At 36.1% G+C, this 12,564-nt stretch overlaps 1 protein-coding gene across 1 annotated transcript in view; it reads left to right on the forward strand.

The window, feature by feature from the left end:
* LOC140154799 (amine sulfotransferase-like) overlaps window positions 1-12,564 on the forward strand; it is a 32,039-nt gene that overhangs the window by 12,932 nt on the left and 6,543 nt on the right. The gene's annotated exons all lie outside the window — the stretch shown is intronic.

Below are 12,564 nucleotides of genomic sequence, written 5' to 3' on the forward strand. Positions count from 1 at the left end.
CACGCACTTTTTTATTTTTCGTATTGCACAAAATCATAAAAGTATAATGGATAAGGTTAAAATTATAAAATGCAAAAGATTTCTTTGCGGTTAAAAAGCATGTCCATATCACGTTTAAGTCGCAGTTATTGTGTCCTTCTTGATGTAAAACGAAGTCAGTATTTTGAAATAGACTGCGGAACTCAGTCTTCAATGATAGTCATTTGATAGAAGGAACCATCATCAGAGCCTTTGAAAATATGGAATTTCTGTAGCGTGTAATGGCAAAGAGGACCATGACCACCTCATTTTAACATTGAGGGCATACCCAACTACATTGTTGAATAAACAGCCCATGACCCCAGTATGAATAGAACAAAAAGAAAGAAGAAAAAGAAAAGAAAAGAAAAAACAAAACAAAATAAAGCAAATAAGAAACAATAAAGAAACAAAATGAAAAACAAAGCAAAAAAAAGATGAAATTTATCAAGAAAAGCTCAAACCCCAAAATAAAAATTAATCAACGGAAAATTTAATAACGAGCCTCGAACTCCTGCTCAGGTCGCTCTTCTTAAGATGATTCAAATTCTGTCGCTTTACCAACTGAGCTAATGTAGTTAACACACAAATTTGTAGGTTTAATTGTTCGTATATAGCTATGTGTATCGATGATTTGCTCAAAACCCTTTACACTTTTGTCACTTTTGTGGATGGCGCTGTTAGTTTTTTTCGTTTTTGCACGTTTTCAAAAGCCCTCGATAGTAAGCACATGTGCTACCTATCGAGTGAATACGGTATTTCAGATCACGTCACCATAGAAAATTATGTGATAAACTGGGACGATTCCAAGATCCTTGGATGGGAGCAAAATAAAAAGTCTAGAAAAGCGAGGGAAGCTATTGAAAAGGAGAAGAAGGAAGACCACGAACAACAGCATTGTGAATCTATTTCTCCTCCTCTTCTGCTCCAGTGTATCCCATCACTGACGTGCAAGCATTGTTGTTACACTGCTGTATCTCTTGAAGTCACTGCAGCAAAACCTCGCTGCTCTCCTTTATATCACTTCAATCATCTGCTTCTAGATGTTTGAGTGGGGATCCCAAAGCTCTCCAGCATATTCAAGTATGGGGCGAGCAATCATGTTATATGTACAGGTCTTCACTTCATCATTGCAAAACCATAGATTTCTTCGTTAAAATCCTAGAGTTCTGTTAGCTTTGTTGATTGTATTCTTGACGTGCATACTCCGTGTCAATTTGCTGTCAATCTCAACACCAATATATGGGTTGGAGTCTACTTGCTGGAGCTCTTGACCACAAAAGTTGAAGTTGGATGGTCCTTCTTGTAAGATATCTGCATTGTGGAGCAATTCAATGGATTAAAAGCCATTTGCCATTTGTTCTACCATCTGTCTAGCTTGTTGAGGTCTTCATGAAGTACTCTAATATGGTTGTCATCTTTGCCAGCTGCATAGATTAGGCAGTCGTCAGTAAATAGCCGGACTCTGCTTTCCAGATTGTTAGGCAGGTCGTTAATAGAAGAAATAGAGAAATAGAAGAGAGCCTAATACTGTGCCATGTGGTACTCCCGACAAGACAGATCTTCATCACAAACTACTTGCTGGGTACGCTGAGTTAGGAAACCCCTGAATCAATGACGTAGTTGGCCTCTGATCCCATAGCAGTTCCATCAAGAGTCTCTCATGGGGCACCTTATCAAAGGCTTTGAGAAGTCCAATATTGCAAGGCGAGGTGTATCACCCTCCTCTAATTTGGTAGTCAGATCATGAGTTATTTGGAGGAGTTGTGTTAGAGTGGACCTCTTTGCCCCAACGCCATGCTGACTGTCAACTAGAATGCCCAGCTTTTCCAGGTGTTTTATTGTGTGTGAGTGTATGATACAGGGTGTCCCAAAAAAAAGAGGCCCCTGATTGCGCCCTCTTTTTCGCCTATTTCTGAAAATATATTTTGGTATGTAAAGAAACCTTTAATTGTTAGCTTTAATAAACCAAAACAATTATTTCAATCGGCTCAAAACTTTTGAAGATATGCCCTTTTAAAGACAAGTACCCATTTTTCACTCTGTCCACGGATAGCAAACAGAGTGGTTGGGATTGGTCATGCTGTGGAGTGGGCTGCAAGATCACCAGACCTCACACCACTTGATTTCTTAATTTGTGGCAAAATCCAAGATCTTTGCAAACGTATTACTGCTATATTTGCAAGTATCCGGCGCACAAGGTTGGTACGCAATGCGCTTGATGCAATGAGGACTAGGGCTGAAACCTGTATTCGTCAAAGAGGCAACCAGGTAGAGGGCAGAGCAGCGCAGTAAACTAACTTCAAAAGAAGCAAAGACAAACTAAATAGCCCTTTTCAGGGCTACCATTTATTCCAAAATTTAATGACTTATGTTGTCAATAAAAAGAAAGCAAGAAACAAGTAAAGTAAGAAAGTAAGAAACATAATAAAACAAAAAGGCATAAAATAACCGAGAAAAACATAAGTAATTGCAAGTACATCAATTTCTCTACAGCTATGGCACGATTTAGGGTGTAATTTCTGTGTGAGGATTTTGTGCCGCACTCACAGTACCGCCCTCTACAGTCTCTCCACATTTTTATGTATTCTATTATTTTGTGATTGGATTTCTTTTGCTTTATATTGTTTTGTGAGGCGATCATTTGCAGGAAAGATAAAAAACACTATTTTAAGTTTCGTATTATTTTGTGAGGATTTCTTTTGTTTTATATTGTTTTGTGAGGCGATCATTTGCATGAGAGGTAAAAAAAGCCCACTATTTTATGTTTTTTTATTATTTTGTGATTGGGTTTCTTTTGTTTCATATTGTTTTGTGATGCGATCATTTGCAGGACAGATAAAAAACCCACTATGTTATGTTTTGTATTATTTTGTGATTGGATTTCTTTTGTTTTATATTGTTTTGTGAGGCGATCACTTGCAGGAGAGATAAAAATAACAATAATAATAATATAATAATAATTTATTCTTATATAGCGCATTACATCAAAGACCACAAGGCGCTTTACAATTAAAACATCTGTACGTAAAAAAAAAAAGAATTATAAATATACATCATTAAAGGTGAACCTCATTGAAAATAAAGTTATATATCAATGGAAAGCTTATGATGTCAGGATATTAAAATTATTTTTTCCGATTTTTTGATTGCTAATAAAGCTGAAAAATTAAAAAATGATTGAATTTTTGGTCTTTTTAAGGCGCCCAAAAAGCACCCAAATCAATCGTCTATGACCTTGGGAATGCTCGTGACGTAAGCTCAGGGTTCGCAGTCACGTGATCCTACTCGGAAACATGTAAACAAGACTTGCTTCCTGTACTTTTGCAAGCTGCCCGGCAAGTCTGATTTTCACAATAAAGCTTGAAATTAGAGGAATCTTCAAATTGCTGGTTCCTTCTATATATATTAGAAATAATATAATTATTGTCAACACATAAATTTTCCGTACATTTTTGACAAAATCAGTCATAACTGGCTGGGTATAACTGGGTAATTGAGTTTGAATTTCGCGCTGGGATCAATCCCATGCGCAAATGCTGCTACCGTTCATGTCATGGACTGAATAAACATGATCGAATAACAAATTAAATAGTTGTTTGTGACATTCCATATATATTCTTGATTCATTTTAAAATGTCTGATCTAAATAAATCTTGTCTTGCAGTAATTAAAAAATTAATAAAAAACCGCCGATTTCATCAAATCCAGCCCATAAAAGGTTATCATATTTAGCGTATTGCGGTAATACATTCTTTCCACACAATCGCGATTGAAAGAAACAGATACTCGGGCAGATACTTTATTATAAAATAAATACAATTTAGGCTTAGTATGCCGTTATTTGATGGAATTCTGAAATCTGAATAAAATTAAAATATTGTCACTTGTGTCATGATTCTTTAATGATAGTACAATCAGTGTACGGTACTGAAAAAGTGAAACATTCATGTTTTATGGATTACCGAACACGATGCGTAAATTGCTGCTGAATTGCAGGGACGGATATGCACAAACACAGCGACTCGCTTCGGGGCTTCGTCCTCCGTGTTTCATGGGGTGTTTCAGCAGATTTGATCAATCGTTCCCTTATATTTGGAACATTTACAGGAATAAATTTTGCTGATGAAGTAGCAATAAGTTGGAAATATCAGAATGTGAATATCAAATCGGTCATTTTGTCTGCAAGTTCAGTACAGTCGCGGATACTGAACACTTGGCGTAGTGAGACTCAGTCAGTCACTGAGCTCATCCCGTATGTATCTATACGAGTTCGCCTATCATACATGACCGGCCATGACTGGTTGTAAAGCTAAGAAATAAAAAAAAATCCTGTACATGTACCTTATTCTATTCCTTCATTTTCTCATTGTGATAAGTTCATCTCAACTTGGTGTGACGATCTGTACTGGTAGCACTAGCAGTTAATTTTTTGTAATCTGTTTTCATTCCGGTTCTTCGGCGAATCTTCGCTCTTCGTGCTTTACTGTAATATTCCCTATGCATATCGTGGATGGCTTGGCCTATCCCAAATCACCCCGGCCAGCACTTTCCCATTTTTAAATCCACACACTTTATTCAGGAACTTCATTCTTAATTTGATCATGATATGTCCTTCATGTTATTCTTATTTTATTGAAGATATTTTTCATGTAAAGTAAGTTGACAATGACTGAATTCGTGCATTGGCCCGATGCATGCCACAGTAATACACGGACATTGTGTTTACAATCAAACCCGGAAGTAACTGTGTGTCCCTGGGCTGACGTCATCAACGAAAGCGCCCAATTTGAACGATTTCGTTTTGTAATTTAGGGGGGTGCCAATATCCAATCTTTGCATGGAGATTATGTCTAGCCTGGTACGCTATGCAAATAAAAAATATTCTTTTCTGATTCCTGACATCATAAGCTTTCCATTGATATATAACTTTATTTTCAATGAGGTTCACCTTTAAGAAATAAGAAACAAATGAAATAGGCACACGATGAACATTGCACAAAAGGGATTGCACGGAAAAAATGCATGCAAAATGAGCAGAGAAACAACAATATGTTATGTTTTGTATTATTTTGTGATTGGATTTCTTTTGTTTTATATTGTTTTGTGAGGCGATCATTTGCAGGAGAAATAAAAAAACACTATTTTATGTTTTCTATTATTTTGTGATTGGATTTCTTTTGTTTCATATTGTTTTGTGATGAGATCATTTGCAGGAGAGATAAAAAAACCACTATGTTATGTTTTGTGTTATTTTGTTATTGGATTTCTTTTTGTTTTATATTTTTTTTGTGAGGCGATCACTTGCAGGAGAGATAAAAAATAACAATATGTTATGTTTTGCATTATTTTGTGATTGGATTTCTTTTGTTTTATATTGTTTTGTGAGGCGATCATTTGCAGAAGAGGTAAAAAACCACTATGTTATGTTTTGTATTATTTTGTGATTACAAAATAAAACAAAACATAACATAGTGGTTTTTTTTATCTTTTTTCTCCTGCAAATGATCGCCTCACAAAACAATATAAAAAAAAAAGAAACGATCATTTACAGGAGAGATAAAAAACACTATGTTATGTTTTTTATTATTTTGTGATTGGATTTTTTTTGTTTTTGTTGTTTTGTGATGCGATCATTTGCAGGAGAGATAAAAAAACCCACTATGTTATGTTTTTTATTATTTTGTGATTGGATTTCTTTTGTTTTATATTGTTTTGTGATGCGATCATTTGCAGGAGAGATAAAAAACCACTATGTTATACATACATACATACATACATTTGAGGCATTTATATAGCGCTACATACATAAAGAGCGCAGCGCATATGACACAAAATTACAAAATAACATGGTAAAAGATGAAACCAGATTAATTAAATACAAAGAACATAAAAATTATGACCACTGTGGAACAAACTATTCATAAGCAGCAAATAAGTAAGTTTTTAGACCCTTTTTGAAACCAGACAATGTATTTGATTCCCTGATGGTAGTGGGCAAATTGTTCCAAATATGTGGTGCTGAATGAACAAAAGACCTGTTTGTAGCAGTTTTCAGCAATTTGACACTGTTGATCTCAGAAAGACGTGTTGTATCAGAGGCGGATCTGAGGCCAGCTCTGGCTGGACAATACAGAGAGAGCAGATCAGTCATATAAAAGGGGGCTGATCCATTGAGGCATTTGAAAATAATCATCATGATCTTAAAAATGATCCTCTCTCTGATCCGAAGCCAATGTAATTCTTGTAAACAAGGCGTAGCATGGTCCTGTTTTGTTCTGCGGCAAATGAGTTTGGATGCCCAGTTCTGGATTCTTTGCAACCTTTGAATGTCAGATGTATTACTACCCAGAAGGAGCCCACTTCCATAGTCAATGCGAGACAGTATAAGACTTCTAACAACAAGGTGGCATGTGTCAACATCCAAGAAGCGTCTAACACGGGATATATTACGAAGCTGGTAATTCAAACTCGAACAAAGTGAGCTGATGTGTGATGTCATTGTCATTTGACGATCAAAAAATAACACCTAAGTTCCGAACATTTTCAGACGGCAGAATCTCCATGTCACCAATCCGAAGAGAAACAGGCGGCATATTTTGCTTTTGGTAATCAGATACCGCAACAAAGAATTCAGTCTTCTCGTCATTCAGGCGCAGCAAATTCCTGGTCATCCATATTTTGATCTCACTGCTACAAGCTGTGAGGCGAGCAAGCGCATCAGTAATGGATGATAGATTTCGGGGATCAAAGTTGATGTATAATTGTATGTCATCAGCGTAGATGTGATATGAAAGACCGAATCTGTTGATGATATGGCGAATTGGAGAGGTGTACATGGAAAAACCCAGCGGTCCAACTAGAGATCCCTGTGGTAATCCAAAGCTTAGAGGCTGAGGTTCAGACAGTGTACCGTCTACACTAACACGAGATGATCTGCCTGTAAGGTAACATTGGAACCACTTCCACACCACTCCACCAATGCAGAAGTCACTGGTAAGTCTGTTTAGGAGAGCACAATGATTCACAGTATCAAAGGCTGCGCTAAGGTCCAGAAGGACCAAAAACACGCCTTCACGCTTGGCAAGATGTTGCATGATGTCACTCTTCACTTTCAATAGCGCTGTCTCCGTACTGTGGAGAGGCCTGTACGCTGACTGTAAAGGATCACAAAGTTCATTGCTCTCCATATAAGCAGAGATCTGCTTGATGACATGTTTCTCAATTACCTTGGACACATAGGGAATGTTTGAAACAGGGCGGTAGTTCTTTAGCGTTTCAGGGTTGAGAGATTGCTTCTTAATTAACGGGGTCACAATTGCTTGTTTCAAGCATGCTGGGAAAGCGCCGGTCATCAGGGAATCATTTGTTATTTTTGTTATGATTGGAACAAACATGTCTGGATGCTGCTTAATAAACCATGTGGGTATGGGATCAAGACAACACGATTTGGCAGGTGATTTCTGAACATACTCAAGAACATCATTCTCACTCAGTACATCGAAATTCGTGAGAGAACAAGATACACTTCTTTCAGGGTCCACATTAGTGGAGGTCTCATTACACAACTCAACAACATCATTTTCAAGACACTTATATATGTTAGAAACCTTTTCACTGAAAAATGAGGCAAACTTGTTACTTAAATCTTGAGATGACTCATGGGCTGGAAGAGCCTTAGTGCTTCTATTTACTAGTGTGTTAACCTTCTTGAAAACAGTTTTAGTATCAGCTTGGGCAAGTTCATTTTATAATATTCTTGCTTCGCTACACAGATTAAGCTGTTCACATGTTCTCTTTGAACAACATACAGTTGGTGGTCAACTTCAAGCCTGGATTTCCTCCACTTGCGTTCATGCTTCCTACGCACTCTGCGAGCTTCATGGATAGAGTTGTTATACCACGGTTGATGCAATCTTGTGCTTCTGGTAGATCTTTTTTCTGGAGCATGCTTGTCCAAAGTGGTCTTACTGACTCTATTATAGTGGTCAGCAAGATCTTCTATTTGGGAATCTGAGGACTCCAACAGTAAGTGGAAATCTGCTTCAAATGATGGAACATCCATCAAATGTAGCTTGCGTGATACTATGACTTGTTTCTGAGAATGAGATTTCTGTTGGCATATCTTGAAACAAACCACGTGATGATCTGAAAGGCGAGGATCTACAACACAATCTGTAACAAGGTTCTCTTCTATGCGTGACAAAACCAGGTCTAAGGTGCTTCCAGATATGTGTGTAGGGCCAATTACATGCTGGTGAAAACCTGCACTCTCTAACGTTGTCATGAAATGGACTACCTCTGGCCTTTCAGGGCATTCAGCATGTATGTTAAAATCACCAGATATTACTGTTTTTGTACCAAGCGAGTTGAGAAAATCCACAAAAAGATCAAATTCTGCAAGAAACTCGCTTGTCTTTATGTCATTTCCTGAGGATGTATGAGGGCTATAAATCACAAAGTAATATAGATTCTTTGACATGTTGGTGAAACAACAATGCTCAAAAGTACGGAAAGATTTTCCTGTTTCTATATTCTTTGTTTTTATATTGTTTTATGTTATGTTTTCCATTATTTTGTGATTGGATTTCTTTTGTTACCTAGCCGGGACACCGGCTAGGTCTTGTGATGCTATCGGATCTTTCTTCTGCTTCTTTCTTCTGGCAACAAATTTCAAAATGCTTCTTCTCTTACATGTTACATCGTACAATGACGTCACTTGCACAAATGCATTGGCTATATCCAGTGTCTATAGGGTGTTCACAAATTTGGGGTCAAAGGTCATTAAGGGGTCATTTCCGGTATAAAACCAAATATCTTCAAAATGCTTCTCCTTCCACAAATTACATAGTACGATGATGTCACTTGCTCCTATGCATCTGCTTTATCCAGTGTCTATAGGGTGTTCACAAATAAGGGGTCAAAGGTCATTAAGGGGGTCATTTCCGGTCTGAAAGCTAAAAATATTCAAAAAATCACTGTTTTTACAAACAACATAGCAGAGTGTTGTCATTAGCACACATGCATTGCTACCAACCAGGGTCTTTGGGGTGTCTACAGTTTCGGGGTCAAAGGTCATTAAGGGGTCGCTTCCGGTCAAAAACCAAAAATCATCAAATATGTTCATTTTTTTATATCTTAAAACGTAACCAGACCAGAGTGACATAAACTTCATATATGCATTAGTGTTACCCGATGTATGCACGGTATTTTTTATTTTTTTGGTCAAAGGTCATTTAGACATCATTTCCGGTTTTAAGCTAAATAACTTCAAGAATTTTTATCTCCACAACTAAGCAGCGTAGAATTTTTTAATTTAAACTGTAACAATGCATTTTCTCGGTGTATATGAGGTTTTTTTAATATCGGGGTCAAAGGTCATTAAGGAGGTCAAAACGTCAAATTTGCACCAAAAAATTAAAATTACGTAAAAGTAGCTGTATCTCAGCCTATGGAAGACGGATAAAGCCCCTACATGCTACAGTGATGCACCATTAATGGTGTGAGATGTCCATAATAGCCGGTCAAAGGTCAAACTTTAAGTTAGATTGGCATTTCCGGCCCCGGCTAGGTCCAGATCTGTAACCAGATCTAGTTTTATATTGTTTTGTGAGGCGATCATTTGCAGAAGAGGTAAAAAACCACTATGTTATGTTTTGTATTATTTTGTGATTACAAAATAAAACAAAAACATAACATAATCAAACTTTATCTCTCCTGCAAATGATCGCCTCCAAAATATATAAAAAAAAGAAATCCGATCATTTGCAGGAGAGATAAAAAAACCACTATGTTATGTTTTTTATTATTTTGTGATTGGATTTCTTTTGTTTTATATTGTTTTGTGATGCGATCATTTGCAGGAGAGATAAAAAAACCCACTATGTTATGTTTTCCATTATTTTGTGATTGGATTTCTTTTGTTTTATATTGTTTTGTGAGGCGATCATTTGCAGAAGAGGTAAAAAACCACTATGTTATGTTTTGTATTATTTTGTGATTGGATTTCTTTTGTTTTATATTGTTTTGTGAGGCGATCACTTGCAGGAAAGATAAAAATAACAATATGTTATGTTTTGTATTATTTTGTGATTGGATTTCTTTTGTTTTATATTGTTTTGTGAGGCGATCATTTGCAGAAGAGGTAAAAAACCACTATGTTATGTTTTGTATTATTTTGTGTTATCTAACTGGGCCAATGTTTTGTATTATCTAACTGGGCCATTAGGAAGAACAGGGGAATACTTAAATTTTCCCCTGAATATGGACCCAGTATAAAGAAGAAATAAACAAACAAACAAATAAAATAAAACAAAACATAACCTAGTGGGCTTTTTTTTATTTCTCCTGCAAATGATCGCCTCACAAAACAATATAAAAGAAAAGAAATCCGATCATTTGCAGGAGAGATAAAAAACACTATATGTTTTGCATTATTTTGTGATTGGATTTCTTTTGTTTTATATTGTTTTGTGATGTGGTTATTTGCAGGAGATATAAAAAAAAAAAACATGTTATGTTTTGTATTATTTTGTGATTGGATTTCTTTTGTTTTATATTGTTTTGTGAGGCGATCATTTGCAGGAGAGATAAAAACACACTATGTTATGTTTTGTATTATTTTGTTTTATGTTTTGTATTAATTTGTGATTGGATTTCTTTTGTTTTATATTGTTTTACTATGTTATGTTTTGTATTATTTTGTGTTATGTTTTGTATTAATTTGTGATTGGATTTCTTTTGATTTATATTGTTTTGTGAGGCGATCATTTGCAGGAGAGGTTAAAAAACCACTATGTTATGTTTTGTATTATTTTGTGATTGGATATGTTTTGTTTTATATTGTTTTTTGAGGCGATCACTAATTTTTAGGAAAGAGTAAAAAACCACAATTGGTTATTTTTTTCTAATATTTTGTGAGTGGATATCTTTTGTTTTATATTGTTTTGTGAGGCGATCGTTTTTAGGAAAGAAAAAAATCTTAATGTTATGTTTTCTATTATTTTGTGAATAGTTTTCTTTGTTTTGTGAGGCGGTCAATTTTAGGAGAGAGAAACAAAATCTAAATGTTATGTTTTCTATTATTTTGTGAGTGGCTATCTTTTGTTTTATATTGTTTTGTGAGGCGATCGTTTTTAGGAAAGAGAAAAAAATCTTAATGTTATGTTTTCTCGAAACTGGACTGATTTATAATTCTGGTTACAATGTCGCAACCATTTCCAATCCTGCATATTTACATTGATGTATTTAATATATTTTCTGCTTTTTTATTAATTGTTTTGTGAGGCAACAGTCTTTTATTTCTATAGAAATGCGAGGCTGTAGAAAAAAAAAAAATCCGATTTTTTTTACACCCTAAATCGTGCCGTATCTATCAATTTCGCCCAAATTAATGACACTTAACAAAATCCAAAAAGCCCACCGGCAAAGCCCATTCCCTAAAATAAAGTTGTTATGTTTTATATTCATGCATGGTATATGCACTTTTCAATCTTTGAAGTAGCCAAACCTCCTCCGTGGACAGAGTGAAAAACGGATACATTTCTTTAAAAGGGCGTATCTTCAAAAGTTATGAGCCGATTGAAATAATTGTTTCGGATTATTAAAGCTAACGGGTAATGGCTTCTTTACATACCAACAAATACTTGATCAAATTGTCTAAAATAGGAGAAAGAGAGGGCGCAATGAGGGGCCTCTTTTTATTGGGACACCCTGTATGTTCTAAGACTTTGCAGATGATGCTGGTTAGTGAGACTGGTCTGTAATTATATTGTTTGCTCTTATTCCCTTTCTTAAAAATCCCCGTGACATTACCTCTCTGCCATTGGTGAGGTAGTACACATTGGTCCACAGAGCACTGAAATAAGTATGTCAAGATTGGCGACTGTTCCTCCGCGCCATTTTTCAGAAACCATTGCGGAATTTGGTCAGGGCCTGGTGCCTTTCCTAGAGGGAGGTTTTTAAGCTGTTTGGTAACCCCATCAGGACTGATGATGAGTCTTGGGCTTGTCTAAAAATCCCTGTGACCAAGAGATGGTATGTCCTCATCAGTATCTTCCCTGGTAAAGACACTTGCAAACTGATCATTTAACGTTTCTGCTTTCTCTCTTGCATTGCTTATGATTTTGTTGTTCACGTTTACAGCTGAGATCCTTACATCATCACTTCTTAATGAATGACCAAAAAGCTTTAGGGTTTTCCTTAATGTCAGATATGAGATTCTTTAGATGTACTCTCTCTTCGCTTTCTGGAGGCTTTAGGAGGCTTTAGGATAGTCTTAAAGTTGTTCCAGTCTTGTTTCGGTCCAGATGCTTTGGCTTTATTATAAAAAACCTTTTCTTAGTTCTTTTAAGGCGCATGTGCTTTCTTGTAAATCAGGGAAGATCGTGGCCTTCCGAACTCATCTTGGAGGGCACATGTTTGTCCATTATAGTTTTTAATTCCCTTTTCAATGGCATCCCACTTTTCTTGGACAGTCAGTTGCAGACGTATGTCTTTCTTAGTTTCATCTTCGTTTGCCTTTTGCCTTATGTAAACTTTCCTTTT

Source organism: Amphiura filiformis, chromosome 6 (genome assembly GCF_039555335.1).
Source record: "Amphiura filiformis chromosome 6, Afil_fr2py, whole genome shotgun sequence".
Classification (NCBI taxonomy): Eukaryota; Metazoa; Echinodermata; class Ophiuroidea; order Amphilepidida; family Amphiuridae; genus Amphiura; species Amphiura filiformis.